This window comes from Phacochoerus africanus, chromosome 1 (assembly GCF_016906955.1).
Source record: "Phacochoerus africanus isolate WHEZ1 chromosome 1, ROS_Pafr_v1, whole genome shotgun sequence".
NCBI lineage: Eukaryota > Metazoa > Chordata > Mammalia > Artiodactyla > Suidae > Phacochoerus > Phacochoerus africanus.
This window is the reverse complement of record NC_062544.1, coordinates 109,077,827-109,085,836: the sequence shown is the minus strand read 5'-3', so window position 1 is coordinate 109,085,836 and position 8,010 is coordinate 109,077,827. Positions and strand designations below refer to the sequence as shown.

Sequence of the window (8,010 nt, the reverse complement as noted above, 5' to 3'; positions counted from 1 at the left end):
CTGCCCCGGGTCATGGTTCTTGGGGAAAGATCAACACCTAGATAAAAACCAGATGGGATCTGGGAAGTGAAGCCCTCTTTGCCCCCTGCCTCTTCCTGACCTCCATGGCTCATGTTTGTCCCTATCCCAGGCAGATGCCAGCCCAGATCTCTGACCCCTGCCCCAGCCCCCAGGCTGTGCCTCAGCTCACCTTTGGGAACACCTGCCCCACCTGTGACCACAATCGTGCGTGGCCGCAGGGAAAGGGAGGGCTGCAGGAGGGGAAATCAAGGTCAGGTCTCTGACCCCTCCTCTCCTCTGCTCCCTCCTGCAGGGCCCCTATCAGGCCAGGAAAATGGAGAAAAGGTAAAGAGAAAGGGACTGTCGCACGCTAAGCACTTACTGTGCCCCAGAGCCCAGCTCATGACCCCTCCTCTCCTGGTGGGCGTCATCCCTGCGGAGTGGCTGGGGCTGTGCAGAGGCGGGGCCTCTGAGCGGGAGGCTGGCCCAGGGCCCTGCTGGGTGGGTCGTGATTGGCTTTTTGGCTTTTAACATTCAGTGCTACATAGACTCTTTTTTCCTTGAAGTAGAGTTGAGGTACAATATTATGTAAGTCACATGTGAACAATATAGTGAATTCTAACTTCTTTTTGCCTTTGCCCGCGGCGTGTGGATTGAACCCATGCCACCTGAGTCACAGCATTGACGATCCTGTCAATCCCTCAAATCCTTTAACCGCTAGGCCACCAGGAAACTTCTAATGACTCATACTTTTTAAAGGTTATACTCCATTTCTAGTTATTACAAAATATTGGGTATATTCCCTGTGTTGTACTCTATGTGCTTGTAGCTTAAATAGATTTTTTTTTAAAGTTAACATTTGAGGAAACATAGATTCAGAAAACACATATGCATTAAATGTACAGCACAATTAACTCTCATAAACTCTGCCATCAGCACCCAGATTGTAAAACAGAACCCAGGAGTGCCCACCTCCGGACACTCACCAGCTGGTGATCTCGGGTTCACCGACAGCAACAGGTCTGTAAGCGGGGCCCTCCTCGTTAACCTCCTCCCAGCTCTTCTGCTGAGGATTAAATGGGATAAAGCCTTTAACCATAAGAACACTGGCTAAGTCCTCAGCCTTCTTAGGTACATGAACTCATCAAATTCTCACAATGCCCAGGTTGGAACTGTTATCCTCCCCCACCTCACCCCCAGGGGAAGAAACGGAGGCTCAGGGAGGTTAAGCCACCCACCAAGCTCAGGGTCAGTACGTGGCAGAGCTGGGACTCCAGCCAAGCTGAGTTCCAGGGTCCTCCCTCTGTCCTGCCACCTGCCCAGCTCAGTCTCTGCACAAAGTGACTGCTCAGTACACAGTAGGCTCCTCATGGTTATTACGATGCAGACGACGCCCACCATGGGGAGGTACTGTCAGAGGAGGAGAGATGGTGTCACCTGAGCACAGGCGACGATGGGGAACTCCCTGTGTAGCTATCCACCTTGGCCCCAGCCTCAGGCCCTTCCCTGACTGATGGCTGTGACTTGGATTAATCCTCAAGCCTAAACTGCTCTCCCCATAATACTCCCAGTCACCTGGCTGTGAGGCTTGTCCTCTGTTAGGCAAAAATGAATTACTTGCTTCCTCCCCTAAAGCAGGCCTTTGGCTGTGGGTGTGTGTGTGGTGTAATGTGTATGTGTGTTATGTGTAGTGTGTGTTGTAGGTTGTGTGCATGGTATGTATACAAACTCGGGGAGGGGGAAGCAGAGGTGGGGGATGTATGTGTATGTGGTGTGTCTGGTATGTGTGTAGTGTGTGGGCTGCTTATTGAGGTGGGGTATATGTGTGTGTGTGTGTTAAGGTGATGTGTGCGTATGTGGTGTGTTTGAGGGGTGTGCATGTGTGTTGAGGTGGGGGTGGGGTGGGCTGTCAGTCTCCAGGATCAAAACTGGTGAAGCATTTAAGGCTGTGTCACGTTTCCACCCTGAATAAACAGCCCTGACCCTTCAGAAACAGGAATCTGAAGAATTTCCCAGGTTTCCTGCAGGGCATGTGGGAAACCTGCCTTTCTCTCCCTTTTAAAATGCCCCACACCCTCCAAACCAGCGAAACACCCTGAACTGTCTCCACCAACCAACGTGTGAATCTCCTGGAGGAAGGAGAGTGGGGAGAACCAGAGACCAATAAACAGAGCTTTGGAGTGAAAACTGGCCATTTATTAAGCGGCACAAAGCAGGCCTGTGATTTCATGTTTTTGGCGCAAGGCCTGGCGTCTAGGACAGAGGGCAGGGCTGGTTGCAGCAGGCGATGGAGTCTGACTGCAGGCTACTTCACAGCCACAGTTGGCAGCTTTCACAGATTTAGAAGGTAAAATGTCGTCACTCAGGAGATACTGTAAACCTGGGTATCAGCAGACCACTGAGATATTTAGAAGATAACTAAGATTTACACTGACAGCCAAGAGTTGACAAACAATAGATTTTTTAGGGTGGGGAGGCAGCTAGCTGCCCACCCAAGAGTTGGGTCCCCCTTCCCTCATGCAGAGTTGTTGCTGGGAAAGGGCCTGCCCAGCGGGGACCACATTTCCCAGTGCCCTGAGGCCAAGAGAAAGTGGCCAAGGCAGAAGTGATGGATGCCCCTTCCAGACCCGGCCCTTAACAACCTCCCTTATGAAATTCCAGTTCTCTCTCCTCGTGTCTTCAGGCTGGATATCAGTGTCCAGGGAAACCTTCAGAGCCAAGAGGTGAAGTGGTGGAGCCTCCATCAGCCTGGTCCCTCCATCTCGGGCACAGACGGAAACAGAGTCCCTCCCCTGCTCCCTTCTCCAGAGGCTTAGGCTTAGGGGAATGAGAAATTGTTTGCCACGTGAGCCTGCTGAGGTTTGGGGATTTATCTGTTAGAGTCTCATTATCAGTTAGCAGATCATTAACTGAGAGGTCCACCTCATTCACGAAAAAGGGAAGTGACTTTTTTTTTTTTTTGCATGATTGATTTTTATTTTAAAAGGTGTTAATATAATTATCTTAGAGATGATTTTGCATATTAGTTATCTTTGGGGAAGCAGTACCCTGTTTCTATTATTTAGCTTTAATGGCAACAGAGAAGTCCTAAACTTTGTTCAAGCAGCTAATCAATGCAAACAGTGCTTCTGTTCTCAGAATATTAAGCATTTTTTTCAGAAAAACATGAAATATTGGATCTAATTCCAACAAACAAGTTAGCAGTGTTTTTTTTTCTAAAAGAAAATGACAACTTTAGGTTAATAGTATAAAATCACATCCACAAAACTATGTTTAAGAAAAAGCTGAAACAGCTATTCCTGTCACTGTTGTATACTTGATCGCTATAAATAGGAGTGTCATAGGAGGCACCAAATTCATGAAAAAGTAATCGAAGAAAACGTCATATTGCAAAAATTCTGTCTATCCATTACCTTAATTTTTCTGAAAATCTTTTCTAAATGTTTCTGGGGAGTTCTTGTTGTGGCTCAGCAGTTAACACCCCCGACCAAGATCCATGAGGATGTGGGTTTGATCCCTGGCCTCACTCAGGGGGCCAGGGATCTGGCGTTGCTGTGAGCTGTGGTGTAAGTCGCAGCCCAGAAGGGAACTGGCTCTTAAGATGTTTTCTGATGACAAAGATGTCAGTAGTTGTCTTTGTTCCAGCTGCTATAATAAAGTACTGTAGAACAGGGGGCTGTTAAACAACAGAAATCTATTTCTCACTGTTCTGGAGGCTGAAGTCCAAGGTCCAGCTGGGTTGGGTTCTGGTGAGGACCCCCTTCTGTGTCCACATGGAGGAATGCAGAGAGGGAATCAAGCTCTTGTGACTCTCCTAAGGACACTGATCCCATCCACGGGGGCTGCAGCTCATGGCCTCGTCTGGTCCTGGTTACCTCCAAAGCCCCGCATGCTGACACCATTACATTGGGGAGTTCGGTTTTAACATATGAATTTTAGGGGGACATGAACAATCAGGCCATAATAAAAGTCAACTGAACTATTACTAGAAAGCTAACATATTTTCTGGAGACTCAGATGTTATCTGACAACCAATAATGGAGCTATTTGGTGACATCTGGCTTAGGTTCCTACTTCTCAGCCTATTTCCGAGCATTGGCTGCCCTGTGTCCTGCCTCTGAACCCTCGGGAGCCCCCCTCACAAAGCCCCACTGGGCCACCCAGGCCCTGTTTCTACTGGGAGTTAGTTGCCTTTTCCCTGATGAATGACATTCCAGGCCCAGTGAGTGATGTCACCTTTGAGTGATGTCACCTTCTCGGTGGCCTCATCTCCCCTGTTGACCCCCTGTGTCCACTCCACCCACTCCACACTGCCCCCACCTCACAGTGTCTGAGGAAGGGGGATGCTTACCCAGGCCTGGTTCTCCGCTGGGTTCTGAGGGCAGCCTGGGAGGGTGCAGCTGCAGCAGGTGTGGCCGGCAAGTTCCCCTCTGGGTGGGACCAGGGTGAGGCACCCGTGAGTAACCCCAGATGAGGTTCTTCTGCGGTGGGAAGAAAGGACATTCTGGGGAAGATGCTTGTCCGGGCTGCTGCGAGCCCAGGGAGCTCTCGCTGTGAACACAGGCCCAGGCCAGGTCTCCCCATCCCCTTCCATGGATTTTCCTCATTCCTAGGAAACCCAGGCATTTCAGCGTTTGCATCACGGCCTTTGGGAAACAACACGGTGGAGCAGGGTGGGAATCTCGGCTCTGCCATCCTCTCATGTGGTCCTGAGCAGGGCCCCTTTTGTGGTAAGGCTCTTGGAACAGGGCCTGGCACATAGCTAGTCCTCAGTAAGTGGCAAATGGTGTAAATGCTGCTGTTGGGACATCTCAGGCCGTGGCTCCTGCATACTGGGTTCTGGGACAGGCCCGTTCTTCCAGAGGCCAGACAAGAACTGGAAGCCAAGTTCAGGGCTTAAGGCACAGGGAAGTGAGTCATGAGTGTTGGGTTCCAGGCCCATGACTCTATCAGGCTGGCCACCACCTCCCCCCAGGGCCTCCTTATCCTGTGTCCCCTCGCTCATGTGGGCAGACAAGTTGGAGACCTGGGGTGAAGTCAGCCATTCTGGACGATACTTGGCCCCACCCTTGGATCCAAGGCCGCTGCCCATGGGATTGGCCTTTGTCCAGCCGCTCCAGGCTCGAGGCTCCTGGCCAGCACTGTCACCACCCACCCACCCTGGGGGATTCCCCCTGCTCAATGTTGGTCACCCCAGATTCCAATCTCCAGACTCATCAGCTTGGATTAGTGCCTTTGGCCTTGCACCCTCTGAGCATCAGACAGGGACTCAGCCCATGGAACAGACGTTTTCTGCTTGCTCTTCTCACAAGATGAAAGGCGAGAGCAAACTCTTCTCATTTTGTCTACCCCAATGCCTTCCACAATTAAGAACATCCACCTCCTGAGCTCAGATTTGCCAGGCGGTAGCACTGGGCTTTTCCTTCGGTGTGGGGGCAGGGTCCCCTGAGGGGAATGAGCACAGAATGGGGGTCAAGACACTTACCACTTACTGTAGGGCCTCTAGATAGTCACTGCCGGCATGAGCTACAGTTCTGTCATCTGCAAAAGGGGGATAACACCTTCCGGTTTGGTCTCACCCACTGCTTTGAATGCCGCGGCACTGCCTGAGCCACCCAGCCCTGGGGCATAAAGGCAGGCCCAGGCAGCTCAGCTCGCCCCGACTCCATCCTGCATCCGTGCCCATCTCCTGGGACTCTGCTTCCATCTAGGGCCTTTCTTCACCCGCAGACTCGCTGCTTTTCAGGCTTGGGCCCTCACCTTCTCTCCTTGCGGGGTCGCCTCAGGGGCTCCACCCAGGTCCTCCTCACAGGCCGTAGTGCCCATCCCCAGCTTCGGCACTTGCAGGTTGCTGATGGCTTGGCTGTGCCCCTCTCCAGAAACTTTCTCTGAGCCACTGGGGTCCCTTCATCCCAAGATGTCCAGCAAGTTACTAACTGCCCCCTCCACCCCAGGTTGGCCCACAGTCAGTGATGGACAGATTCAGGGTACAGAAGCCCAGCTCCTTCCTCAAGGGGGGTCTGTGGGGACATGAGTCATGAGTATGGGGCTCTAGTCTGCGAAGCCACATACTTGCCAGCCTCCCAGTTCAGAATTCCTGGGACCGAAAGAATGAGAACAAGCTCTATTTCCTTCCGGGACACCCCACTTCTTCCCTCCTGGAGGCAGGCTGGAGCTGCAGAGAAAGCATGAGCTGTGAACAAAAAGGCAGACCTGAGGCTGAATCTTTTTTTTTGCTTTTTAGGGCCTCACCCACGGCACATGGAGATTCCCATGCTAGGGGTTGAATGGGAGCTGTATCTGCTACACCACCGCCACAGCAAGTTGGGATCCGAGCTGTGTCTGTGACCTACACCACAGCTCAGAGCAACCCACTGAGCGAGGCCAGGGATCAAACCTGTGTCCTTATGGACACTGGTCAGGTTCACTTCCACTGTGTCATGACGGGAACTCCCTGGGGCTGAATCTTGACTTGAGCAGTTATCAGTGGCGTGACTCAGGTAATTCGCTACACTTCCCTAGGCTTCAGTTTCCTTCATAGGATGTGGGTCATGATTCCCACTTTGTATGTAGCCTAGATGTGAGGATTTAAGAGCAGCAGCAAGGCTCCTTGCATGGTGCCTGGTGCCCAGAATGACCCTGTAGGCTTGCCTGCCCCCTCCCTTTCCTCCTAGGAGGAAAAAGATCGAGAGGGCAGATGGCGGTGGAGGTCAGGGCAGCTGGTGCAGGAACCATGCTCTCTTTGGCTTGTGTAATGGCCAATTCTGGCCCTGCACAAATGCTGTCAGCCTGGTTGCATGCTGCTGCATGTCCATGTGCACTAGTGGCCTCATGACCCTGACTTGGGCTCAGTTCAGGAATCAAACCACCAGGAAATAAAAACCAAACCCAAATTCTGATGCTCAGCTTTTGGTTGGAGGCCACCTTGTCTGAGCACTGGACTGCCAAGATGCCCCTGGGCCATGCATGGCTTGCAAGGGTCCCTGGTGGACTTTTCCAAGTGGTGCCAAACCTCCTCCAGCTCATACCACTGGGCCGTCTGCTCCCAGCAGCCTTGGGCCATCAATCAGTAAACCCCAACCCAAAGGAGTAGAGGTGACAAGAATCATGGCCACTGCATTCAGTCAAGAAGCCCCTCTAGGGAGTTCCCACTATGGCTTAGCAGTAACGAACCTGATTAGTATCCATGAGGATGTGGGTTTGATCTCTGGCCTCACTCAGGGGTTAAGGATCTGGCATTGCTGTGAGCCGTGGTGTAGGTCACAGATGTAGCTTGGATCCTGAGTTGCTGTGGCTGTGGTGTAGACCAGCAGCTGCAGCTCCCACTTGACCCCTAGCCTGGGAACCTCCATATGCCGTAGGAACAGCCCTAAAGAAAAAAGGCAAAAAAAAAAAAAGAAGAAGAAGCCCCTCTAGCAAACACCAAGCTCCTCCTCCAATACTGGCTGCTCTGGGACAGATGCAGAGGCTACTCAGGGAAACCTTCTCTAGGCACCACAGGGGGGCCAGGCCAAGCAGGACTTGAACAGAGGGCTCGAGCTGGGCACACACCTAGTTTGTAGCTCTTGGCTTTTCATCCCTTGATCCATTCCTTCCCATGTATCCTGGGGCAGATGTGGATGAGCCAAAAGAGTAGAAAGGAGGTTGAAGAGCTTCCTGGACCTTTGTCAAGCTTTCATGACCTCAGGCCACTGCTTAAAGAAAAGAGTGTCTTCAGCACCAAAGAGAAATCACTGTCACTCAGATGGGGCTCCTGGAAACTAACCAGGAGGAGGCATGGAATCCAAACATGGGGAGTAGATAATCCTAAGATTTCAGGGCATGAACTGAAAACACCATATAATAGGGCAGTTTCTGCCAACAGGATCAAAATCCTTCAAGTTTACTCATTAAATCTCTTTTTTCCTCCACAGGCCTAGCATGGCCAAGATTGACATTTGCACCTGGGATCATTTTTTCCTAAATGTTCCCTTCTTTTGGATCAAAGATAATCCCATTCTTGACATGACC

At 51.5% G+C, this 8,010-nt stretch overlaps 1 long non-coding RNA gene across 1 annotated transcript; it reads right to left on the bottom strand.

The window, feature by feature from the left end:
• Positions 1–2,967: 2,967 nt before the first annotated feature.
• On the bottom strand, positions 2,968–6,270 carry LOC125122921 (uncharacterized). The gene is made up of 3 exons (XR_007133933.1): positions 6,073–6,270; positions 5,486–5,541; positions 2,968–4,481 (listed from the first exon to the last, which is right to left on the bottom strand). It is a non-coding gene; the product is annotated as an uncharacterized LOC125122921 (long non-coding RNA).
• Positions 6,271–8,010: the final 1,740 nt, after the last annotated feature.